General features: G+C 40.1%; 1 long non-coding RNA gene across 11 annotated transcripts in view; it reads right to left on the reverse strand.

Moving 5' to 3' along the window:
• Positions 1-147: 147 nt before the first annotated feature.
• Positions 148-27,538, reverse strand: part of LOC113459660 (uncharacterized) — a 54,900-nt gene continuing 27,509 nt past the window's right edge. For 2 of the 11 annotated variants that reach the window (XR_012582476.1, XR_012582482.1), the window contains 7 exons: positions 24,823-24,960; positions 24,048-24,128; positions 22,136-22,203; positions 19,660-19,927; positions 16,617-16,769; positions 5,771-5,838; positions 172-2,579 (listed from right to left, as the gene is read on the reverse strand). This is a non-coding gene — a long non-coding RNA (uncharacterized LOC113459660). Of the gene's footprint in view, positions 2,580-5,126; positions 5,190-5,770; positions 10,293-10,662; positions 10,762-16,411; positions 16,770-19,659; positions 19,928-22,135; positions 22,204-24,047; positions 24,129-24,822; positions 24,961-27,538 lie in introns of all 11 variants that reach the window. The other 9 variants (XR_012582484.1, XR_012582479.1, XR_012582480.1 and 6 more) reach the window with 9 other exon arrangements.

Consider the following 27,538-nt stretch of genomic DNA (forward strand, 5'->3'; position numbering starts at 1 on the left):
TGTAAGGACAGGATTGAATCTGAAGTGTTTGGACACAACATGCTTCTCCCAGCAGCACAAAAAATGCAGCTTTACTGTCCTGCTGCAGAGAGGCTTCAATGCCACTTCTGAATTATCTCCTATTGCCCCAGACAAAAATAAAATAAAAAATAAAATAAAATAAAATAAAATAAAATAAAATAAAGTATTACATGACTGGATGTGAGTACTCCCTAATTTTAGCAACTTTTTGAGTATTATCCATTTAAGGTCCCCTCTGACACGTCTGCTTTTCTCTGGTTCCACTGGTGGCAGGGCTGCTCACCCTGGGGATTGCTCATGGAGCAGCAGCAGGGCTCAGAGCAGTCTCACAGCCTGGCTGGGCTCCCTCCTGCTCACCACCCACCAGGATGCAGTGGTGGAATCCATTCCCAGACAAACACACCTCCAAGATTCCCCTCATATAATTAGGCCACAATGCAATCCCACGGGGGCATCTGCTGAGTGCAGCCTCCCTCTCTGAGCTCCTTTCTACAGCTGGTGCTTCCTGGTGAGGTTTTCTGAAACCCCACAGCTGGGGTTTGAGGCTCTAAGGTACTGCAGCACTTCTTTTCACAGACACTGAGCTAGGCACACGAAAAAGAGAGAGTCAAAATGAATAGATTCAGATGTTAGAGAAAGTGATTTAAGTCCAGCACATGCTTTGTAGCACACTTAGAAATAAGAAGTCTGCTCTCCATGCAGGTATGTAATGCCCTTTAGGCAATTATTCATAAAACCATGTTATATTATGGACAGAACAGTGTTCCCTATGATGGAAATGCACAGAGTTCATACCTCTAGAGTCTGACTGTCCTGGTGGGACTCAGAGATGATCACTGTGTTCTTTGTATGGCAACTTGGCTTTGCTTTCCTTTGTCCAGGGCTGCCCTCCAGTGCAGCATCCAACAGGGCTGGATGGCAGACACCTCTGTGGTGTGAGTTTGGATGGCAGGTACTCTGTGGTGTGAGTTTGGATGGCAGACACCTCTGTGGTGTGAGTTTGGATGGCAGACACCTCTGTGGTGTGAGTTTGGATGGCAGGTACTCTGTGGTGTGAGTTTGGATGGCAGACACCTCTGTGGTGTGAGTTTGGATGGCAGACACCTCTGTGGTGTGAGTTCACAGCATTCACAGCACCAGAGAGAACTCTTCAGTTGCCTGCAGACTTATTCCTCTGGCTATCAAGATTTTCAGGAAAGGCTAACAAGCCCCAAGGCCTTCAGATCATGGTGTCTTGCTTAGGACTATTGAAAGGAACCGGGCTGGTGTCCAGAATTATGGAGTGCACAAGGTTTTGCAGCTTTGCAAAATCAGTTTACAGCATAACAAAACCCTCACTGGGAAAAATCACCAGGCTGTAAGGAATCTGTGTGGTGTTAGACAATTTAGTGGCAGCATTAACCTTGCCATAAAAATGTGAGGATCTTCATCTAGACATGCTTTTAGCAGTTATAAAGATGTACAGCCCCTTCACAGTGGATAGAAATGTTGGGTTTGGGTCACAAAAGTCCTCAGCTGGATTAGAGTCCAAGGTGGTGCTAAAGATATAAATATATACATATATATGTGTACACACACACAATCCTCTTCTGCATCGCTTTGCATGAGTGCTCTGAACCATTTGTAATGCAATCACCCTGAAGGAAATCCATGAGAGCCAAACAATTGATAATAATGAGACAGAAAAACCAGAAAGCCATATACCTTCTAGGACATGAGGAAGAGAGGAGAGCCATTGGGTATTTCACTGAATCCATTTATTTTGAGATTACTTGAAAACTCCACTTAAAAACTGTGCTGTAGAAGACATCTCAATTGCACTTCCTTGAAGCCTTAACTTGGAGATACAGGAATACTTTGAGATACAAAGTTCTGTTCCCAGTTGCACACAGAGATGATGCTTTCTGCTTTTACTAGTATCTTCATTACATTCTTGTGCAGCATGAGCTTATCTATTTATATGTACCTGTTTGGTCCAGGAAAAATAAGTTTTGGGTTGCATTTGTTTAATTTAAAGGGAAATTGAAGGGCTCTAAAAACAATGAAATCAACAAAAATGAGATTAAGGTGGAGACCAGTTAGAAATCACTCTGCCAAAAGACACATAAAGATGTCTGTATGTTTCAGTTAAGAATATTATTTTTTCCAGACAATGATATATTAAATAACAGATTTTGTAAACCTTCATGGTACTAAACTGCTTAATGCTAAGAAGTCAAATCGATAAGGTGCTTTCTCTGGGCCTTCACTCCATTCCCCAAACACAGCCAGATGGATTTAGGTGGGGAATAAAAAACATGCTCTGAGGATGTCACTGCTGTGACTCATACCTGAGTCTCCCCAAAAATGACGAGTTTGGAGGAGACAGTTGTTCTTGAAGCACTGTCTTGGCACTGTTCCCCAGGAACAGTTGTGGTGGAAGAAAGCCATGAGTGAGAAACACCAAAAGCTGAAGAGGTGTTGGGATGTTCCTCCATGCATGGTCCTTGCCAGGGGGCCTCAGGGGTTGCAGAGGTACAGACTGCCCTCTCTGAACCAACAAAACCTTTGTTCTTTTCCTAGAAGAGAAAAATTGGCTGAACCTACCCCATTCCTCATTCCCCTTTTGGAAAGGGAAAGAGGCATTGAACTTTTAGAGTCCGTACAGCACTACTGACAAATGGCATTTAGGGAGTTTTACACATGGCAACCAGAGGGGTGATGAGGCACAAGTGGTCCCTTGTGCATTGCAGTAGTTTTTCTATAGCCTAATCAATGCTTATTTGCTTTGATTCTTCCTAGTAGTGAGCAGAGGCTGCATGAGCAGACCATTGAAACAATCAAACATGGATTTTGGCAAAGAATTTTGAAGATTTGTGACTTTATTTCGGCCAACAACAGAAATGGACTGCAATTATTTTGATGTTTGGAATGCTTGTATTAGTACCAACAATATTTAAGGTGAACTTCCAAAGATGTCTTTGTTGGTGAAATAAAAGGGTCTTTCCTGTCTTTGTGTTATATTTCATTACAATGTATGATTACCTGTCTGGAATAGACCTCTTGGAAGAGAGCAAGAGCTATTGTCAGATTAACTAGAGCCATATGTCTGCAGCATAAATCCATATAATGGAGGGAGTCATGTACCTGGGAGGGTGGATGGATGTCCCAAAGAAGGAACAGGGACTGAGAATAACTGCTGAAAATCCAGAAACGTTTTTAGTAGCTGAAGTCTTAGAAAACAGAGTATTTGAGTTTGCATTTAGGCAGAAGCAGGCTTGGTGTCATGCTTTGGGGTCTGGATCCTGCAGACTGATGCAGCAGCCCATGGCAATAGCCCACTTTTCGGCAGTTTTAATCTGTAGGTTTTCACATGCTGTCAGGACAGCTTGTGCACTGAACACATTCTGTGCCAGGTCTGCACATCTCAGAGGGCTCTGATGGGAAATTGAGCATGACCAACATGCCCAGGAGAGCCTGGGCAAAAATGGTGCCCAGGACAGTGGCAGTGCACCCCTCAGAACCCTCCTTCTGGGGCAGAGCACTTACACTGGATCTCTGCAGATGGGCTTGCCCTCAGAGCTGCTCAGCCTCCGAAGCACATCCTGGTGCTGCCACTGCTCCTTGTCAAGGATCTGGCCCTGCCTAAACCAGGCTAATTATTAAGTCGTCTCCTTCCCATTAACTTGTGAGGAAAATTACCCTTCTGGGTTTGAATGACAGAACAGCATTAAGAGTATGCACCTTTTTTTTTTCTTAAATCAACCAAACAGAAAATTCACAATGAGGATGATCTTGTAATTACACACACGTCAGAACAGAGAGCATGATAGTTTGCTCAGATTTCTGTGAACGTTTCTTTAGAAGAATTTGGGAGGAGAGAGGGAGGGAAATGTTCATTGTAAATCAACTTTGGCATGAAACTTTTGTAAAAAGGTGCCCAACATGCATTACATTCTTTGTTCTGTGTTTTTCCTACATATAAAGCCTTGACAACCTGCTATTCTATGATTGATGCATTTATTTCTTCTAAAGTATCACTAACCAAGCATATCATTTTTATACAGTAAGTGTGTATTCAATTTCCTACAGTTTGACTGCTAAACAGGCTCAATGGTAAAACAAATATATACTGCTGCAGTACACTGTTCAGGGGGACCAATGGAAAACTTTGGAATATTTTTCATTTGTGTTCCCTTTGCTTTTAGTGGCAATGAAATCACAGCAGGGGCACATGATAACTATCCATATTTTTATGAAAGTTGTATTGTCATTGGGTGAAGTCTCCAACTACTGCAGACTTTGTACAATGTTAATAGGAATATTATGATTCATATATTCTTGCACAATAAAGCAGAATGACATATCAGGTTTGCAGGCTCTCCTGACAAGGTATGAGGTATTTATCTGGGTTTGTACACCACGGACTTATCAGCCGAGTATCTGAACGACTATTGACATCATTATCATTCATGTATTCATAAAATGTTTAGGGGTCTCCCAGTTACATTCTACCAAGGATGGAGTTGCTCCTTCTAAGTGTGAAAGAAAATATAAACTGAGAGAAAAAGAATTCAAGCTCCTGCAGGCTTAGCACTGGATCCTGGCACTCGTGGACCAGGCAGGAGGATAATGGATCTGTGAGAATTCCTGTATGTTTATGATGTACGAGGCATTTCATCTGACATTGAATCAGGTCAGTGCCTCCATTGGACAGGATGCAATGTCAATGGAACTGTTATGTATTATTGATGTCAGTCACAGAATAGATAAAAACATTAACAAAATAGCTTCCATTGTCTTTTTTTTTTCCCTCAAATGACAAAAGGCACCAGCCCTTACAAGAGGCCTCTAATGTTTCTGATTCTCAAACACTTTTGACTTGGAGAAAATTTAGGAAATTAGAATATAATGACAAAACAATATTTATATGTGAGAAGAATGGCTTAGCTCCTTTCACTTATATTTTGTGGAATTAAGTTTTGCCTGCAAAAGAGAAATCTGCTCACTCTAGGTCCACTTCTGCAAATTGTGAGGCATATGAGTCTTTTATTGACTACATTTTTGCTTATCTCCAGGTTATGCATTACTATCCCAATGAATCTATAGGAATAATTGTTACTTACATTGAAAGCAACTTTAAACAGCTTGGTCTGTGACACTGAAGCACATATTGGCCCTTCCTCACACTGATAAAGACAGTGAAGAAAGACCGTCACACAAATCACACCCAATGGACTACACAGATACTTAAAGTAAAAGGAAATGTAAAAATTAAAAGCTTTTAACATGGATTATACCCATTTTACCCAGCCTCTTACTTTTGTATTGCACATTGCTCCCTAGACATGCAAACCACTTAGGCTGCTGCCACAACTGACCCATTCCTAAATCAGCATCCTCAAGCCCCACCAAAATCTGAGCTGTGTTTTAAACACCACGTTAAAAATAGGTATGTATGAATAAATATTTAGAGGATTTAAAACCTTATGAGCAGGGAAATAAGCACCATGGGGCATGCCACCCAAAGACTACAGACAGTTTCTTGGCGTTCTGTATTATCCCAATCCCTTTAGTGACATTTTAAAACTTAAAGAAAGTAAGGAACACAATAAATTTCAACAGGGCAATTCATGCTGAAATTCAAGCACTTAAAGGTTGCACAGCTTCAAAGCATAAACCATACATTGCATTTGCCAATCAGTTCCATGAAGGGATAGGGAAAGGTATTTACCTAATTTATGTGTTTAGAGTTGTTTTGTGCTCATACCTTTGGTGGGCTCATCTGAGATTTACATATTTGCTCCTGCACCCATGGAAGACAACTTCATTCAGAGCCTAATTTAGCAAAATAAAAAAATTAATTTTACTAAAGATTATGACCTCAGACTAATACAATGAAGTTAAAGGAAATGCATTCCAAAAACATCACTTTGCTTGCTCCTGTCTAATGAAGGGTTTGTTTGAGCCTTCACTGTGGATTTGTCCTATTGTTTAATTTCACCATGATGTTCAGAACACCCTGTGCCAACTGGTAACTTTTGGGCACAAAAACCCCCCAGGAATTCCAATGTTATACATTTGAGCCCTTGTCAGTAAACTGGCCGCACCTCTGAAACTGCAGGAATCCACAAAGTAAGGAATTGTAATACTGACACAACCTGATTGAGAATGTTGATTTTCACAATAATCCTATTTAAAAAATATTTTTCTTGCATCCATTCCCCTGCAACTTATCTTTGCTTCCTAGTTCTTTGTTTTGAACTAGGAATGCTTATGGGGTCATTAAAGCCATAATTTGTGTGCTGAAGTTATTGCCAAAGATAGGTTACCACTATACATAAGTGTTATCTTCAGAAGTGAAAGCAGAGTAATAATCTTTCTCTCCTCCCTCCCAAAGAGATACCACTAATTAGGAGATCTTTGATCCCACTGTCTCCAGCAGAGACTGCTACAGGAAAGGTCATCAGGCCCCTGGCACAAGCATTCAACCTCTTACATGTAAGTGGACCAAGTTTCACAAAATATCATGTCCTTTCTCTGAATAATTTATTTGAATAGTTGCTGTACCCATCTTGGGTACCCAGCCTCTACTATTTATTACATTTGGTGAAAATTGCACAATTCTCTCCTAGCTCCAAATCAGAAACAAACATCCACCAATAAATCTTCTTTTGATTGGTGGTGCAATGTGCTTGCTCCATTCCCTTGGTCCAAGCTTTAAGATTTAAAGGATGCAACAGCCAAAGGAAAGTGCAAGAGGTATTTTTGCTTTTGTCTCATGCTCCTAACAATGCAGAAACCAAGCAAAACTACAGTGGGTGACTCCTCTGTGTGTGTTTGAGACTGTCCCCTGGGCGGGTGACAAAAAGCCATTTTCCTCTGTCTCACAGCCCCAGCAGCAGGGACAGGGTGAGCTCTCCCTGCAGGAACCAGGCTCATCCCTCTGCCCTACAAGCTGGCAACGCAGAGAGTTTCATATGCACATTCCCCATGAATATAACTCTATTTAACAAAGGCTGCACACAATTTGTTCCCTTTCCCAGGTCTTTCCTTCCCTGCTAGCAAGTGGCTGTTGCAGTTAATCTAAGGAGACCCCTCCTAGGCTCTCTTTGCTCACAAACCCTCTTGTGCTGTAAAAGAGATAACTGAAAAATTTTATGGCCAGGTTCTTAAAATATTTTTAAACTTGTCCTTCCCCCCTGCCCCAAGCCTTTTGATGTAAGGAGAAAATCTCACACAGTGCCTACCCTTATCTCCCCAAGAGAAAACAAAGAGAGTTAAAGGCAAATGTCTTCTGCAGAGACTGCCTTTTCTGTGCCGCTCTCCCCACTGTGTGCCAAATAATGGCATCTGTTCCTGCTGTTCTTTAGTTCCCCCATCCAGCGTGTTTTCAACTTCCTGTGAAAATTTGTGGTTCTTAAATCCAAAGGTCATGTTTAACACTTAAGTTCAGTTTGGAAGGATTTGGATTTGTTTCTCTTAATTTTTTTTTCCCCCAGCTCTCTTTTGAGAGCAGACAAAAGGCTTTCAACCCCTCTTTGCATTGCGTGTTTTACACACTCCAGCATACATCTCTGCAATTCGGGTTAATACTCTGGGAAATATCCACTCATGTATTGATAAGCATTAAAGGATTGTTCTTTCCATGCCTTCTGCCAGGGTTCAGTGTGCTGTTAGCAGCACAAGCTCCTCTCACACAGCCCTCACTGGATGATCAGTCTGCAGTATATAGGAATTCCCTCTGTCAGCTCTACAGAAAATTCAAGCTGCAAGTAAACAAAGCCACATTTCTAAGCAGAGAATCTTAGAGTGAATAGCCAAAATTCTACTCAGTTATGTATGATGGTTTTCTGCAAGAGGAACTGAAACCAAATTATCTAATTAATTTTTCTTATTTGTTCAAGCTGGACTCAAACCGGGATCTCAGAGCTGAGATGCCAGTGAGAAAACTGTCTTTCTGCATTTTATGGGGAGGGAGGCTGAGTTGCTTTGATTATTGATATATTTTAGGCCTGTGTTTATTCAGTATTTCCCTAAAATACAATTTTTTAAAGCGCATATTTGTCACCCTAACATATTCACTGAGAGATTTTCAGGCATCATTTTAAAGAGGCAGGGAATCAAAGGCAAATTTCTACATCATAATTTTCTACATCAACAGAAAGAAAAAAAGGCCAAGATCTCCATAATTTCCTTTCTAAAATTAAGAAAAATGGTCTGTGCATATTACTGATCATTTATTTCTGTGCCAAGGAACTGGGCTACTCCACAGAGCACTGGGCAAAAGCCAGAAAACAGGATTTGGGGTCCACACTGCCTGTGTCTACCACGCCTTCAGCCTGAGACTATCTTTTCTGTCTGAAAATTTTTCTGGCATACGCCACTTTAGAGATAAAGGGAAAAAAAATATCCTGAGATGGGTAGGGATTTAATGATGTCATTTAAAAAGTGTTTTGTATGTTTCATTTCTGTTCATTTGAGAAAGGGACTAAACCTCAGTTGTGTGGTGCTCTGTGCCGGCTCCCAAGGTTTTCCCTGCCCTTGATTCACAGGGGGAGGCAGAAGCCTTCATGTCCTTTAGTCTGCACACCCCGTGGATCTGGCGTGGTCTCTCTCGTTTGGTCCCAGAATCAGATGCTATTTCTGGTCTGAAGACATTTGTTCTCAATTGCCTACACAGTTCAATGGGATTTTAAGGTACATTTGTTAGGGATTATAAAGCACCTAAAGATGTATCAAGTGGAAGGGTCAATACAAGATCAGGCTGTATTGTGTTACAGCGTGTTGCATTATGTGCTACGTCTCAATTCGCTGTTGGAAACCAGATGTGGCAGACAAGCCCAGCCTATTTTTTGAACATTTGTAGATATCTTTGAATTATGTCATCAGTGTTTAAAGATTTCCACAAAGATTTCAAGAAGTAGATTTTCTCAAGTCTTCTAATCATTATCAAAACCTCAAATTCTGGTGGGTAATTGAAATACTCTATCCCAATCCAAAAATATAAGCATAAAAAGAAGGCTTTCATCTTTCATTTGTAATATATACAGAGCATGGTAAGAATTTGCTACCTGTAAGGTGTATTGAATTTTTAATCATCTATATATTTATGGTAAAGAGTAACACATTACTTCTAGCACACAAAAGCTTATGGCATACGATTATCCTTAATTAATGGGTAAGTGCAAAGCTTTATTATTCAATGAAACTGATTTATTATCTTAATTCTGCAACGTTCTACTTCATGTTTCCATTGAAACCATTGTTTGCACCATGGTAACCAGTAACCACCATATGTACGTGATCCCTTTTATGACCTATACGTAATTAGATTTTATTATTTTCTTAAAGCTGAAGTGCTGCCTGTGCGAGTGGCCTGGCTCCCCACCCCTACAAATGAGGGCTGGGTCTCTCATTGCTCCGCTCCTGGGATAACCAGGTGGGATTTGAGCGTGTCATTCTACCCCCGTGGCTGTTTTTCCCCAGCAGCCCTGCACATCCCTGCTCTCCCTGTCCCTGTCTCCTGAGCCTGGCACAGCTAGTTAACTGGAAGGACGTGAGAGCAGCTGAAAGCCAGTGGGTGTCGAGCTGCCTGGTGCAGAGATCCCCAGCTAATTGCTAGTCCTAACAGGCACAATTAGCCGCTACAAGCCCTTTGAGATGGCCCTGGGCTTCTCTCAGGTAACAGCCATCACTAGATAAAGGCTGAAATACGCTGCATTTAGAGAGACACTTGCAGACAGGGATGTCACAGGCTGCCAATTATGCTCTGCCTGTACACAGTCACTTCCAAGAACCAGACAAGACACATACACCTGAAGTTAAAGGGACAAGATGTGTACTATTTTGAACTACACAAGTGTGGGGCACGTGAAGATATAACCCTTCTCAAATTAGGTCGTGTCATCTTTTCAATTATCAGTTCTTGATCAAGTTCTGCAGTGTTTTTGAACATTTGCTGCAAGCAGTAAGTCCTGGAAAGCTCAGCAGGAGAGGGCTGCTTATATTTTTTTGCTGTATGTGATGTTACTTTAAGCAAAGTTTCACCATTACCACACAGATGAAATGGCTTGACAAGCCTCTCTTAACCAAACACTGATGCTCTCTGCCCTGTTGGGACTGCAATCTGTCCATTCCTCACAGAGGAGGAGAGGCAGATTAGCATGGGTAAGGATTACTTTTGAAACTAATGAGTGTCCCCCATTTATCCATTAAAAAATTTTCTTCTCTGAGCATCTTCCTCTCAAAAAATGAACTTCTGTACAAAAACAGCAGCCTAGAAAGGCAGCCTGAAAAAACCCAACAGATCAGATTTTGAGAATGATCAGAAGAAAATGGGCAGTTTCAGGTATCTATCACAGCAACAGCCTCCTACAGAAAATCATTACAGATCTGCACATAAAAATTGAAATGCTTCAAAGTTGGAGACTCTAAGAATTTCCAGACCTAAATCTAAGTTGTGGTCATTGGTATTAAAAAACAATTTCCAAGACATATAATGAGCACAAATTTTGGCCCCTGAGTTAACCTTAGTTAGTTACTCACCTCCCACTTGTGCACCCATTTTAAAAGAGATTCAGAAAAACTGTACACAAAACTTCCTCTGAAGAAAACTTCTTATTTTGTTGCTCTGAGAACTGAAATTATTCCACTGCTTACCTTCAGGTCATGTATCCCCTGCCCTTCTGATAGAACATCAGATCTCCAACACGAATTACAGCACATTCCCAGGGCATTCATCAAAATCTGTCAAACTACCTGTAACAAATTAAACTAAAATTCAATATTAACAGATTTCTATTTATTTCTTATTTAATATCTTAAACATTTCATATTTATCCCTTTTTATTTTTAATAATATCTTAAAGATCATCTTCCAAATCATATCACATCTAGTAGAGCAGGTTAATATTCAGAAGTCACCCTCCCCAATTCCAACAGATACCATATAGGAATGGCTCTTTATGTTTAGAAAGCTTGAAAATTTTAAATATAAGTTTCTATATTTTAAGACTCACTTTAAATTTTCCCAAGAGCTTTTTGATCTTAATATGGAAAGTATGCAAAGTCTCTAATTACTAATTATGGAATAGTTAAATTCTGTTAAAGGATAAAAATTGCTTGACACAGTTGGTTTCACCTCCCCAGAATTAACAATGAAGCTCCAAATGTAGGCTCATAGGTTTTGGTGAGACCTCAGTGCTCTTGCCTATGTGGAAATAAAAGGAAACCAGTGAATGGGTCAGCAAAATACATTACCTGCTCTTTGGCTTTTCTGGTAGTGATCTACTGATTGAAAATTCCAGTGGCAGATTGACCAGATTCCAGGTAAAAGAACTCAGGGAACCTGTGTCATTTCCAGTGCCCATTTTAGATTCCAGAGGCATTTTATTAGTTTGTTACAAACAAGTTTGTTTTCCTTATAAAAAAAGAGTGGACGTCTTTGAAATATATGCAAAATCAACATGCTAATATTTGATTGCAAACCATGGAACGATCAAAAAAAACTAAAAGGAAAGAATGAGTGCTCTATTATTAAAATAGTAAAATAAATAGACATACATTTTTTCCTTTTTACAGATACATTTGCAACCAAATTAGCAACAAGATCTCCTCCAGTATAAATAAAAAAGGCTTGCACTTACCTATTAATTAAGAATAATGGAATGCCATAAGCTTTTGTGTGCTAGTGGAACTGTAATTTGTTACCCTTTTCTACAATAAATATATAGCTGATTAAAAATGCAGTGTGGCTTACATACATTAAATTCATACTGCACTGTGTATTGATTCCCCTTGCTCATCCTGGTAGCCCAGAGCACTCAGGGCAGGTGGGCTTTGACCCTCTCAGGTAAGGAAGAAAAGCCTCTGGCAAGGCAGAGAGGTTGAGGAGCACAAATCTCCCAGGCTGAGCTCCTCAGGTGTCCTGACCCAGCTCATCCAGGAGCCCCTCAGCCTTTCTGTGCCATGGAGGGACAACAAACCAGACCCTGATGGTCTCCCCTGGGACAGTTTCCCATTTCCCCCTCAAGCTTTGGGGGTTTAGGGACCAAGCAGGGCTCACAGAAAGCAGATTCTCTTTCCATCTCAGAGGTTTGGTCATTGCTCTGGTGTCCCATCTCCAGCTGGGAGTTACCAAAGGGAATGGCCACCTCTTGCTTTCCTCTTTCCCATCCTCAAAATTCAGGGACAAAAACATACAGTGGAATAGATCTGGTAATTTGTACAGCAGAGGAGAAGTAAATGTACCAAGGATAACGTCCCGGCAAAAAAATGAATTAAATTTCCCAAACAAATTAACAGACATGGAACTTGTGAGCTCCTCTGGAAAAAAAATAAAATAAAATTAATTATGAGAATCGGGTGGCTTCTTGTTCCTGTGAGAAACAGGATTATTGTGCACACCACTGCGTGTGCTCCTCAAACATTCTGCTGCCTATGGCTTCACACAGCATTGCAGCGCTGGGGTCTTTTTACAAATTGACTAATTAGGCCCGAATCACTCCAGGTGTTGTTACATCAAAGTAAATATCCCAACTTTCCTTTTCATGGTGACCACACCTGAACTCAGAAATTATTATTTACATGAGAAAATTAAAATAGATGCATTTTAAATATACACTAATATATATATACATGGCAACATTAAGCCATTGGACCAAATTAAGCCCATCCAATATCTTCACATTCCAGACTCTACACAAATTGAATTTCTATTTTAAGAGGTCTAAGTCCTCACCCATGTGGCACAGAAACATCTATATATTGTTTTTGCTATAAATGGTTATTTACAGGACTTTTTTGCCTGCAAAACCAAATATTTAGAACACCACCTGTGAGAAACTGAACTTGTCACCCTTGCTGTAGCCTCTTTCATCTAATTTAGGTCAATTATCACTCTGTACGTGTTAACACTACCTATTTAATTGCTAATAATCTTAGCAGATAAGAAGGAGAAGTGAAAAGTTGGTTCCCCTGAGAGAAATCAAAATTTGCTCCCTGAGGGAAATTTAGAAGGGAAAAAAGATAAAGGAGCCAGAAAAAAAAAAAAAAAACATGGCTAGAGAAGAAAACAAAGAATGAACAATATGCAATATTGTCCCACAGAATGATAAGAAATGCAATGATCAGTGCCCCAGGGTTAAGTCATGCTGATGATGCCCAGTCAGGTCCCCCCTGCCAGGGCAGCTCTGCTGTGGGGTGAGGGCATTGCCTGGCCATGGGGCTGTGTCTGTGCATCATCAGCTGCTCTGACAATCACAGGATCCTCTGCTGTCTCCTCCAGAGGACTGTGACATCCAGCCAAGGAGCTTCCAGCATGCCTTCATGTCACAGCATTGAACAGAGAATATTCACCCTGTGACTACATAACTAACTTTAGCACTGAAACTGCTACATGGAGAAATATTAGGTAGGGGGGAAAAAAACCCAAACCAACAAAACAAACTTGGCATTCAGATAAGGAAAGGTTTTCAGATTAACCATCTTCCTTTATAAAACTGCTCGTGCATCTTTATGAGTCTGAATGCCAGTTCTTTGCATTAGCCTTCAACATACAGTGCCTGATACCAGAGTGGTGGATCTTCTGCCCATCACAAACTCTAAAAGAACTGATACCAACTCATCCACTAACAATATTTGCTGCCCTTGGACTTGACAGGTGTAATATTGACCACTCTGGATATGGTGTGGTTTGTGACACCTGATAGGATCTGAAACCAGAATGATATGGCTGTGGGACATAAAATAAGATATCAGAAAAGAGACAGCCAAGGAGATGAATTCTGTGAGTCCACCTGATCAATCCAGCTGAGCAGAGTGCTGCTTTCCTGAACCCCAGGAAACAGGCATGTAAAATATCTGTTCCTTGATGGGCCTGGCAGATGTGATGCCAGAAATAATTCTACTCTGATTTATTTTTTGTAGCTTTATCTAGTTCCCTATATTAAACCTACAATCCTAAAATAATTTTAGGGCCATTTATTTTTATGTCTACCAACAGCAGAGTTACCCAAATGTTAAAAGCCTATGCTCATAGGCCCATAAAAGCACTGTTGATTAGATTGCAGTATTTCAGTTTTTAGTTATCAACACTGACACTTTGGGAAAAAATTGAGTACAATATACTTCTGTACACATTGCAGTGTTTTTAACCATTTAGTCAGTACCACGTACATCAAATAGACACCATAATAAAACAGAAATGCATTAAACATACATCTGGAAGCACTTTGTAACTGACTTCTGCTTATGAAAATGACTGTACATAATTTCATCATTCACTTTAATTCAGTCACATGCTGCAGTCGGAGGAGTCAGATAACACACTGCAATAAGATTCAAGCATAGATTTCTCCTTGTGCTAAATTCCATGCTGTATCTGTCAGCCCACACTGCCGTCAGTTGTGAGTCCATAGCTTGGCTCCAGAGCCTGCAGCAGTGGTGCTGCACAGCAGAGCCCTGCTGGGGCTCACAGAATTCACTTCAGAGTGCCCCTGCCCTGGGCAGCTCAGACCACATTCATGGGAAGGCACTCCTGGCACTCCCAGCAGCACTGTGTGACCCTTAGGCAGCTTCACCAGCAGCTCCAAGGGGAATCCAGACCCTGCCTTCCATGACCAGGAAACAGCGGGATGTTTGCACTAGGTACCTGCTCTTCCCTCTGGTTTTTCTCTCTTTTTTTTCCCCTCACAGCGTGGTTTGAACCCTTACCTTACATGCACTGCAGGATGAAGAGCCACTGAGTGTGTACAGCTGTTTTCACACTCTGTGTTTTTCAGTTCCAGCCACACAAGGAATATTTGCAGCAATATCAGAGGTGACAGGTGGACATTGCAAAGAAGCCCCACATTCCTTCCATCCTTACAGGATGACCAGTGGGAAGCTTGCTCTGAAAGGGTGTGCATCTAAAAACCACAGGCACTGCACCTGATCTGCTGGCATTCCTTTACACACACCAACTAAACCCCAGGAATGGGCCCTGGCACACTGGGGACCTTTCAGGCTCTAATGTTTGGTAACTCTTGCAACTTTTTAACTACCATGTCAATTCATGACAGAATGGATGAAATGATTAGCACAACAGGCATATTGTAGCTAAAATAAAAAAAAAAAAGAATTTAACCTACACCAATCTACATTGTCAGTATCAACAACAAAACCCCAGCAAAGTGTCTCTGGTCTCTATGATGTGACACCACTGGTTATCCTGCTGTTTAATAGGTTAGTGGCTGGGGCTTAGTAACATTTCCAATCTTTTCTTTAACTTGTTCAATTATAAGATCAACCTCTTATAGACTGAATTATAAAAATAAACCCAGAAATGCTTCCTGGGTAAAGGTGTGAAGAGACATCTTTTGACAAAAAGTAGAGATTTAGTTAAGATTCAGTACAATAGAAAAGGTTTCCAAATTGTCTACTACTCAATGATCAGAAAATACCTTATAAATATTACATTATCTAAGTTTCAGTGCAACAATCATTCATACAACAATCTAGGCAACTAAATAGAGGTATCTCTTTAGTAAGTTAAGGATTCTAAAGCACTAAACAAGTGTTAAACTTGTTTAACACTTGTTAACACTAAACAAGAAATACTAAACAAGTGTTAAAAGAAATTACAAGATTTCTGTCCCAGTACTACAAACAAACACAGATTTTTTTTTTTCTATTTATTTTTTTAGTCCAAGTCTGTTTTAACTTTCACTTATTCTGACTTTTTTCTTCCCTTTGCTGGAGAAAACAGAATCTTTAGAGCCTTCAAGTGAAAATCCACTGCATTAAATATAGTCTGGCAGGCTCTTGAACAGCAGAGCATTGTCCCTTACAGACTGGCTGGCTGGCTGGCCAGTCCAGCTGGCCTGGATAAAATCTCTTTCTTGATCATTTTGTTGATAGAATATATTTTGCTTTGGCACTTCTACCACCTGCTCTTGTTTTCCATTAGTCCATTGCTGCGTAAGTGCTTGCCCACTTCAGTCTGCATTCACTTTGACAGTGCAAAAATGTTCCCTTTTCATAGACTTCAAATCTTCTTTACCAAATTTAGTAAAAGTTATTAATTTGCATTTTTATGCTTTGAGATGGAGCCAGACAGACCATGGGGAAGCTGTGCAATGGGAAGGTTCTCAAATGGGTCTAACTAGGACAAAACCAGGGGCATCCTCCCCACCATCCATTAACCCAAGTAGATGATTTTGCCTTGTCACTAAAGATGCCTCAGGATAGCATGAATGGCAAATTCTATTGAATTTAGAGTGGTGACTGAATGTAGACAGGCTGATAAACTCAGCAAGCCATGGAGAAATACCAGTGCCTTCAAACAGCACAGAGGACAAGAACATCCTTCACTCTCCTGCACAGCACCTACAGGTTGTTGCCCAGCACCAGGCAGGCACAGCCCCATTACCTTCTCCTGGAGAGAAACAGGACACCCTCCTCTTCCTCTCCTCCCAGGTTCAGGCCATGTGTTTCCAAAGGAAAATAACTGCAGCAAGGCTGGATGCAAATCAGCTGAGGGAGCGCCTCCCTCCCCACAGCTGCAGCAGGAGTGCAGCAGCAGCAGGCAGACTCTGGTTCAGTAAAACCACAGATTAAGAATGATTAACCTTTACCCGGGTTTGCAGTGATCAGCAAGGTTGTAGCCAAGGGGTGACATCCTTCCACCATCCCAGGGCTCCCAGGGTGGGACTTGCCAACGCAGCAAACTCCCACGTTCATTTTCAGTGTGGCTCTGAGGTTTACTGAGCAACGCTGGTCAAAGCACCCTGATTGTTTGCCAAAAGAAAAGAAAATAAAGTTATTTTTTCTTCTCTTTAAATGCAGCTGTACTTTACTGCAAAGGAGGGGGAACTGAAAATAATTTTCTGCATCAGTATTATCAATTATCTAAAGCCCATTTGTACCATTATGACTTTAATGTTCTCCCAATAGAAATATAATTCTCATTATTTTTATTGGGTTTTATTTTTATATTGCTATTAAATGCATATCACCAGATTTTCTGTTTTCTTAAACTGTGTGGGCCAAATATCCAGCCCAGTATGAAATCCTGGCTTTGAAACTGTGCCCCTGGGCTCAGGCATGGATGCAACATGCACAATGGTGATGCTGAAATTGCTTAGGCACGGGATCATTTATACAAATCAAGCTATGCAAACAAACTTAGTGCTCTTGAATTTTACTGTAACCACCAAAGCACACTTGGAAGAAATCATATTTCCAAATAATCCTCTTTCTTGACCCAAAAGGACTAGTATTAGGGAGCAGGTAATGATGCCCTTCAGCACAATTCATTAAAACATACTAAGCTCTTAACAGAAAAAATCTGAAAGAACAGGAACTGTTTGAGAATATGGCTTATTTGATATTTTTCTATAGATGTTTTAGAATCAAGACACATTTAATCCCCATTCCCTCTTCTCCAAAGGTAGAAAGGGAGAGGGTAAAATTGATGTATTCCAACAAGGGACAAATTACTGTCATGATTCTGTTGTAAGAGGTAGCAATTCTAGTCTTTTCATGCATATTTAGTAAGTAGGGACATCCTCTCTTTCACAATTCAGTTTCTATTTGTTATAGTTAATTCTAAGACGACATTCTTTTTATGTATTAAATCAAATGACTAGACATTACCAAAATAAACCACACTTTTTCTTTTAAAGGCATTCACACATCTCAAGCACACACTGGATGAGCATGCAGTGTTTGCCAATGTACTTGGCTTGTTCCAAGTGTACTTTCACTAAAGAAATCCAGAAACAATTTGTTGGAATGCAAAACTTCTCTGGCTTCAACTCTCTTACCCATAGTATTTCTGAAAGAATAATTTACCCTCTCTGAAGGTAAATCCCTCTCTGAGCATTCCCTCTGGTGCATTTTATGTCCTGACCAAGCCGCGCTGCCCCTGCAAGTTGTCCTGAGGAGCTGCTTTGGTCAGCATGAGTAATGGAGCTCCTGGGCTGAGCTGGGCGTGAGCAGGCTGGATCAGCCCTTTTCCTGGACCTGCACGATGGTCCTTAAGCAGGCTCCCAATGTAATTTTAAACTTCACTTCATCATAATGATAGGCTGCAAACGAGCCTCCTATGAACGCAATGAGTGTGGTGAAAAAGACAAACTCCTGTAGGATGCACTTTGGCAAACACCAACTGGAGCCAGGACCTAAACCAGTAAGGCCACTTGTGAAACTGCCCTCCAGCATGCCCATGTACCTGGCAGAGAGACCCACACTGCAGGCATCAAAGGGTGGATATAGATATAAAGACTCCTGAGTTATCTCATTCCTCATTTTCAGTTTTACTTATGATCCAGTGCTCTCCCAATGTATGGATTTACAAGCCTTCATTGTTTCATAGAGTAACAGCTGATATATCAACCCATTTTTTTCTTTTTTTTTTGCTTTACAATTCCAGCTCAGAGACTTCTGTTTGCCTTAATGAATTTTGTTTGCATAGTTGACTGGCATCAGGTTAAGCAGGTATTGAAATGTGATATAACAACCTAATCAACCGTTAACAGGTATAGAAGAAGCCCTGACAAGGAACAGTCTGAAACCTGTTCATGATGAGATTCTTTCTGATAAGGGAAAAAAGAGAAGTGTAGGGCCAATTTATGCATAAATTGGTCACATTTTCACACCTAGCCCCCAATTATCTAAAAAGGGTTTAACATTATATTTATATTGATAAGCTTAACAATGTTGAACCACGACTCTGGGATGATCTGTTACAATTCACATCCAAAGCGACCAGAAGGAATAATTGGAAACCCTCCAGCATTTCAAGAAATAGAAGCAGCCTTGAAAAAGATGAAAACTGCCGTACAAGGTCTGGCTTTTGCTGAAATTACAACATAAATTCCGAATGAAGGATGGCCAAGAATAATTCAACAATTACAAATTCCCCTCTAAAGACACAGGGAATGCTACAAGATCAGAGAAATTGAGTCATCCCAAATGTCTCCAAATGGAAAAAAACAATCCCAACATAGTAATGACTACAGGCTGACTGAGACACTTGATAGACTGTATCACTGATTGATTGCACAGGGGTTTCAGCTGAATAACCAGTTTTTATGCTATGAATATCAATAGTTGGCTACATAAATAGAAAGGATGCTTGCCAAAAAATTATGGAAATCCTGATACTCATCACCAGCGTGCGAGTTAACCTCAAGGTATATTAGAGTGTCTGTAATGGCCCACAATCATTCTGACATCTCCTCCAAGGCAGGAGCCCCATAAATGCCCAACTGATTTCCCGCACAAGCCAGGCCAGCAAGGCCAACCTGTCACGTGCAAATATCTCAAACAAGGGAAAACTGAATATCCACCCTGTAGCTGATGAGGCTGTGATTCCTCCTGGGAACCATCTCTGTTTTCCAGGATCAGCTCCCAGAGCAGCGAGGAGGGAGTTCACCCTGGAGCTGTGCCTCAAGCTGCACAGACACCTGGGTGGAGCCTCTTAAAAATGTACACCAAATGAAGACAGTGATACTACCCGTAAATCAGGGCTGTGTGACTTGATCCTGGAAAAGATCAACTCACAAATGATCAGAGAGATAATTTTTTTTTCTCCTCCTCCAAAATTTAGCTCAAAAGTTCAGATGTCAGCGAATGCTAGTGCTGGTTACAGCAGCCCAGGTTTTGGGGTCTCACCATCAGCCCCAAGTGCTCGGGGGACAGCCCTTGCTGCTGGCTGACCTCCTCAGGGACCTCTCCTATCACCTTCTCCATCCTCTCCATCCCTTCTTCAGCTCTTCCCTATTCCCTCCTTTTCATGGGAGTGGTTTGACCCAGCCAAGCTTACAAGGAGGTCTGTACACAACCATGCTTGTAGATGAGGCTTCTTACTCCACAACAGGCCTAGAGCAATAAAATAAACTTCATTTTCATGACATTAGTCTTTTTTTCCTCAACTTGTAACCTGGAAGAGAAGAAAAGTAATCCTTAGAAGATAAAGGTGCTGTATTTATTTCAAACCATTTTTTCATTTAGATTAAAAGCAAATTAAATAGTATTTTTTTTTAATTGAAGGAAATTTTAGAACAAAGTCAAATGAAATAAAACAACATTACCTGTTTTGAGAATGTCTGGATGAAATGCGAAATGAAGACAGTGAAATGACATAGCTTCAAACCACAAGGATGAAACAGTAAAAAATTTTCTGGATGTTTTTGCTATCTTTCATTATATGAACAATCTAGCACAGCCAAGAAGAATTTAACAATATCTACATATTGCTGATTCTCTTTTTTTCAGACACAAGCATATAAAAAAGAATTCAAATTAAAATTTTTGCTCTGTTGTAGTTGTAAGCCAACACACAGGTAGTGACCCAGCTGGATCTGGAGAGGTGCTAAACACCATCAACCAATTATTAATTACAAATCTGAAATTAGAGCTCATTTTTGGAGATGGGCTGAGGATAATACTGAGCCCCATGCTGAAGCCACACTGAGGTATCTGCTATGCTATTGCACAGCCCCCAAGCCTGAAACCCTGAGCAAAGCTATGTAGGTTTTTAGGTGCTCCTGGCAGCTGGACTGTAGTGCTGACCACGATGAATTGGAGCACATGAACAATATCTGCCATCGCTGTTTCCTCTCCCTCACTTCCCCATGGGATGAAGAAGCTTGAGCATTTTTCTCCTATGGTCTTTCCTAGTCCTGGAAGACCCCCAGATCCCCAGAGGGCTGATGGGCTTTGTGCAGCATCCAAGAATTAGATATATTTTAAAACAGCCAATACTTCAGCCTCATTTTAGACATTGATTTTTTTTCTTTTATTTCAGGGGGGGTGGAGGTTCCTATTTCAGTAAAAGTTTGGTTTATAATTGAAAAAAATCTGCCTATTTAGTAGACAACTTACCAACTTTCTCATCAAAGACAGGGTTAGTGTATATATATATAGGCAGCTGGGTACCTAAGTGCTTACTTTTGCATAAACCAGAGTAATTTAAAGCCATGGTGCCAGCACCTTATTTCTAAGGGATTTCAGGAGTGTGAATGTGTGCTAGAGAGTGGGTCAGAAAGAGTGAGTCAATAATTCATAGTATACTTCTACAGGATACTCCTTAGAGGATCTCTAAAGTGCATCACTGACATTTATTAACAGATCCTTAGAAGACTCTCCTTGAAAGGCACCAAGACAGTATTATTGTGCCATTTTATAGAGGGGAAACCTGAGGTAGGAATTCAAAGATATGTACTAGCTCACCAGGACATTAAATGAACAAGCCAAGATGGAATCCAAGCATTTTTCACTCCCAAGGTAAAACTGTACTGGAGTGCATTTCTGTGCAAGCTTTAACTCATGGCCAGCAGGAAGCAGCAGCAAAGGCGGAGCTCAGGGCATGTGCAGAGTGGGTGCAGTCACAGACCTGAGTGTGACCAATGCCATCTCCACAGAAAACACCATTACCACAAACCACAGATCAGGGTCTACATGAAATTACTTATTTTCTAAGTTTGGCACATGATGGGTAACATCTTCCCTCAGCAGAAAAATAAATAAGAGAACATCCTGGGTGACCAGTCCTAGAAAAGCCTGAAAAGATTGCTGAGCTTGATGCCATGAATTTTCAGGGTACCAGCTCTGGACTTTGGAGGTGTTGCTGCCCCACTCATCCTTTGTGATGGTGAGAGACCCCAGAAGCAATGCATCTTTCCCTAGAAACACTACTGCCTTTTATTTATATTTTTCCTTTGTAATTAAATATTCTATTTCTTCCATGGACATAGAGAAGAAACTGTCTGCCTTGAGTCAGAGCTGCATACATTTTAAATTATTAAAAATCTTTGCAATCAAGAAACTGAAAGGGAGAGAAGAAGGAAAGAAGGAAGAAGCCTATGCAGTGCAGGAAGAAGGATGGCTGGCAGTGTATGGGCATTCTGCTGAAAGGAATGTAAAAAACTTTGGCATCTAAAATCTTCCACAACTCTTGGTCACTGAGATCCTAAAAAGCTGACAAGTGGCAACCAAAACTGTGCCAGCTCCCATCCAGCCAAGCAAAGTGCCCAACACCATCTTGGCAGGAGAGGACCACAGCAGCCACCCAGCTGGAAATGCAGGGCTCTTGGTACCCATGGCTCAGGACACGATTAAACCACAATATTTAGGTACTGTTGCTCACCTTTGAGAGAAAAAGCCACAATGCTGCACTGCCTGGACAAGGAATGAGTCCCATGTGGCAATGAGGCACTGAAAATCAAAGTTTGTAGGAGCTTTTTTAGTATTTTCATTATAAAGCACATAGTGATTTCAGGTATGGACAGACTTGGTCACAGCAGTTTCTGCCTGATGATGGTGTGCAGCATCCAAAAAAACCAGCAGGTTTTTTTACACTTGCAAAACACTTGTTGGACCTTTGAATAATCCAAAACTGTGAAGTAGGGCAAGACATTCCTGCAGTTCATCTTCACAAAACATGATGTCACTTATGTACAGACTCTTAATCCTATTCCTCCTCCAATTTTCCTTTCAAATATGTGTTTTGTATGGAGTTATCCATCAGACAGCACATTGTCAATGAGATGTGTCATTGCTGTGTGTGTACTCCGATAAAATGAACCTAATGCATATGTAAATCTGCCTTCTCAGGAAAAGTGTGCTGAAACACGTTTGACTTGAAATCTCACTGCAGAGAGATTTAAGGGTAGAGAAGAAAAATCCCCAACTGCAAGAGCAGAGCTGCAGCCTTTGAGATCCAGAGCTGCAGTGGGCAGAGGGCCCCACAAAACTGGGGTGCCCATGGGGCAGCACTGCCAGAGCCAGGCTCAGCTCTGGGGTGAGCCCAGCTCCTGGGGGCCCTGCAAGGCCGTGGGGAAGGAGCAGGTCCTGTCCCAGTGCTCTGCAGGAGTGCCTGGGGCAGCAGCCACGTAACCTTGTAGAGCGCTGGGCAGCCGCGCTAATGGAATCACGCGGCAGCCGCGCTCGCTGCTCCCAGCATATTGTGCTGCTCCAGACCCGTCACAGCGACCACAGAAACCTCTGAATGAAATACAAATAAATCCTCATCCTGCTAACATGGACTGAGATAATTGTTGGGGAGATTTTCATCCTTTCTCTTTTTTTTTTTAAAGGCAGTTCTTTGTAATGGGCTCTTGAATGTTGTGACGGTGTTCACAGGGGTCCAAGGATGAGGGAGGAGATGAGGATCTGACTCCATGTTTCAGAATTTATTGATTTATTTTTTTATTATATATATTATATCAAAACTATACTAAAATAACAGAAGAAAGGATTTCATCAGAAGGCTAGCTAAGAATAGGAAAAGAAGGAATGAATAACAAAGGCTTGTGTCTCAGACAGAGAGTCCGAGCCAGCTGACTGTGATTGGCCATTAATTAAAAACAACCACATGAGACCAATCACAGATGCACCTGTTGCATTCCACAGCAGCAGATAACCATTGTTTACATTTTGTTCCTGAGGCTTCCCAGCTTCTCAGGAGGAAAAATCTTAAAGAAAGGATTTTTCAGAAAATATCATAGCTACGGAACGTAACCATCTACAATAATTTGTGCTGGAAACAATTTTAGGAAAAGATTTAAAGATATCATCTGGTAAATTGCTTTGTGGACAACAGATATCAAGTGCAGTTTATCCTGGACACAATTAGGCAGCGTGTTCCCCATTTTATGAGCATAACAGGTTTTCTTTATTATTAAAGAGTTTAGAAAACACTGCCTTGTTAATAGATACCTGCTGAAAATAAGTAAGAAATAGGCATTAATGGAAAGTTCATCAGAAACTACAAAAATGTACCCATCCTACAGGTAATTAACTCGTACTCAATATATATAACTGATTCAAAAACAAGCCAGTAAAGTTATTAGTGATGCCCAGGGACATACATGTATGGACCTTACCATGAATATTTGCAGAATTTGCAGGAAGAAATACAAGGATCCATAATGTGGAAGGAAATTTCCTTTTTATACCAACATGTACCTGCTGCTCTGAAAGCCAGTGTTACTTGTCTTTCAACCCAAATCCCAAGTTTATATATACCATATATTAAATGTTACAGACCACATACTCACAGAAAGGTTTTCTGCCTAGGAACAGCAGCAGTGGATGGCTCTGTGGAAATCCGCTGCCTCTCAAAGCAGGGAGGGTTTCCTCTGCAGAAGAAAAGTGAAAACCAAAGCTGTTTTTATAAAGTATTTTTACGAGAGAACGACTTCAGTTTCTCTTCAGTTGGAAAGTACAAAATATAAATAAAAGACCTCTGTGATCTGAAAATATGGGAGTTTTTAAGCTGCACCTTTTAAAAGGATATCTCAGACCCTGAAAACCTGCTGCTGGATTTTGCTGTTTAAAGTAACAAGGTGCATCCTTCTTTACAGCACATAATGTACTGAATCGCTTGTGCCACTTATCTCTCAGAGGATGTTGTGCCTGAGTTCAGTGAAAGGCTTTGTTTTGGTTTCTAAGTGCTTTCTTGTTTATTTGAAATGGCAGTATTTACATCTCATAGCTTATTAACTCTAATCACCCAGTTCAGTAATTAAAAAAAGGCAGAGTTGTCGACTGACATTGATCACAATAGAAAAAGCTGTAGTACAAAGAGTCTAATGAAATATTTTTGTAAATTGTAAAAAAGGATAATTATGAGAACAGGAAAAAGCACCCTAACTGTACAGCTTCTTTTAATGACATTGATATGACATCGCTCAATTAAGGCACTAAAGCAAAGCTGGGAGATTGTGAGGTTTGATAGGACAATGACAAAGATATTTATGTTTTTTCAGCTTTTAGGTGACTTCATGGGATGACACCTGAGATTTAAAAGAAAAAAAAGAATTTAATTCTTACCTTTTTTATATAAAGAGCTGGGAAAGAAAAGGCAAATGAGCCACTTGCTGAAAATGGAGCAGGTGACACTGAAACCCATCTGCCAGAAAAGGTGACTTTTCTTCATTCAAAGGAACTTCTCCTTTTCTTGATAACCATCTGTTGAACATTTAATTTTATCAGATTATTTTCAAAACAGAAAGTCCCTATACTATATCTTTTCCTCTGCAAGTAGTATTGTTGAAGTTTCTAAAAACACTATATTTGATAACTAACACTCAATGCTTACTGCCCTTTGCAAAGTATTCCGGACAGAAGGTTAAAAACTGACATTTCCAGTTGAAAATAATGCATTGTCAAACAGGAAAACTGCAGGCTATAATTTTTAACACATGTATCTATTATTTTAAACATGAAACATTGCATCAATTTGACATTAATTTATATAATAGGGACAGAAAAGGATAATGCAATTTTCAGGGGCTATCTACATTTAATTAACTAGCAGCAGTCGCCTGTAACAAAAGAAAACTCCACTGCAAAAAATAAAGCCTGTTTGTATACCTTCTATCATGCATTATTGAAGCACACAATGTCATTATATGAAATAATAAGTGCTTAAATAGAGACAGCAACTAATAAATGCAGACACAAAACTTTCATAAAAGTTTGTAAATACAGTATTGTATGGAAATTCTGATGCATATTAGCTCTCATATGCACTGTAAAATGTTTTATTATGAAAAAAGTGGGTAAGATACTTATCTTTTAAATTGGAGTTTAATATTTTATTAGTGCCAGGCACATAATTCTCATCAAATGGCAGGAAACTCTTTTTTGTACAGATATAAATGTCTAGAGTTTAATATTTCAAAGATAAGTACCTACTACTGCATCTATCACACTGCAGCTTAATGGAATTTACTTTTTCTTAAATATTTATACTGTATGTGTGTTTGGTTGTCAAATGATTGTATAACTACTGAGAAAGGGGTGATAAGCTGGGCAACAATCTTGCAAATTATTATTTTTCAAATCTGAAATGTCTAAAATCTGGAATACAATAAAGAATGCAGGGTTTGAAAATTTTAAACCATGCCATTTTCTTGGAACAATAGTGTTCCATAATCGAAAACCAACCAAAAAGTTCTTCCAAGTGAACACTTGATTGCAGAAATCGCCTGACTTTCCCCAAACAAATTACATTTGAGGCAAAACAGAATGACATTAGCGAGAAATATTTCCTGAAAATCCAAAATACACAGTAGTGAGCAAATTAAACTGAGACCAGTCTTTGATATTTCCAGTGTAATGTACAGAGAGCATCATTCAGGTTCTGCAATACCGCAAACTATTTCATCAGTTCTGAGAAATGCTTTCTGATCCATGCTGATACAATTACCTAGCCTTTATTGGCAATTTAGACCTGCTTTTAGGGACATTTTAGAGCAAATGATGTTTTCTTGATATTTTAAAAAAGCAGCACTATTTGCTATACCTTTGGGATAAGGTAGAAATGGAGTTAGAGGCTCATTAAATATCTGATTGGTACAATGTGGTTTTTGTTACTGTGGACTAAACTACCAAAAATGAAGATATGTTCCTGGAGGTTCTGCTCCCCCTTGCAATCAAATGGTATTTTTATTTGGAATATTTCTGTAAAATATCAGCTGGCATTTGCTACTATCACACCACTTACAAGAGCCTTAAAATCTGCCTAATAATTGAGAGATGCTGAAACTTCCCTAATAAATTTTTAATATGAGCATGTGTGAAGGGCACACCACATCTTTCTTTGTTCCTATAAAAACCTGATGTCCAGACTATGACCAAGTGAGCCTGAATTCCTTTTGATGTTTCTGTAAGTAGGAAAAAAGCAAAGCAGTTCCAGAGATGAAAAAAGTAAAATGAGATACTCTTAAATGTTTTTTTTACACAGGGATCTAGCTGAAATGACATCTAAAATTAGACATCAGTCTCCAGAATGACACAAAGCCCAAAAGCTCCTATCAGTTTGTCTTGCAACTGGTATAGTTTTAACTTACAGTCTTAAAGACAGTTCAGTAGCCTTAAATTTTAGATTTTAATTAAAATCCTGTTTTTGTAAGCACTGGCAAAGCTGTTAAATTAGGTCCTCTTGCCCTCATTTCTTTCAATACAGTCAAAACTAGACTCAAAAGTTGCATCACTTAATGTTTCTGTAATATTTTCAATTGTCTGCAATTCCTCCCTGCTTTCAGAAAATTCACATGGTGTTTCTGAGTTCTCTATATTACCCAGCTATTTTTATGCCATATTGGTCTGAGTAAATAAGACACAGGGAAGTGTGATAAATCAGGAACATACCATTGTGATAAATAAAAGCTGATAATTTAAAACCCTTTTAGATAGAAGTGAGATGCCTCGTGAGAATACTGGTGTGGTAAATAAAATCTGTTAATTTAAATCTTCTAAAATAATGCTTCCTGCTGTTAGTATCCACCACACAACGTAGCAAGAGAGTTATTAGGCAGCCCTGTGGAGGGTGGGATCACATCCCTGCCAGCATCACAGGCAGGAAACTTTTGTGCTGCACGTTCCTCCAAGGAGAGAGAGCAAACTGGCAGTGCTGACGTAGCTGGGAAAGGCATTTGGGATAAATTAACCTGCAAACAGATTAGATCCTGAAGTCACAGGTATTTGTGGACCCAGCAATGTCACAGATGCATGACTCAAATCAGTTTGGAGAGAGTTGCAC

This window comes from Zonotrichia albicollis, chromosome 13 (genome assembly GCF_047830755.1).
Source record: "Zonotrichia albicollis isolate bZonAlb1 chromosome 13, bZonAlb1.hap1, whole genome shotgun sequence".
Classification (NCBI taxonomy): domain Eukaryota; kingdom Metazoa; phylum Chordata; class Aves; order Passeriformes; family Passerellidae; genus Zonotrichia; species Zonotrichia albicollis.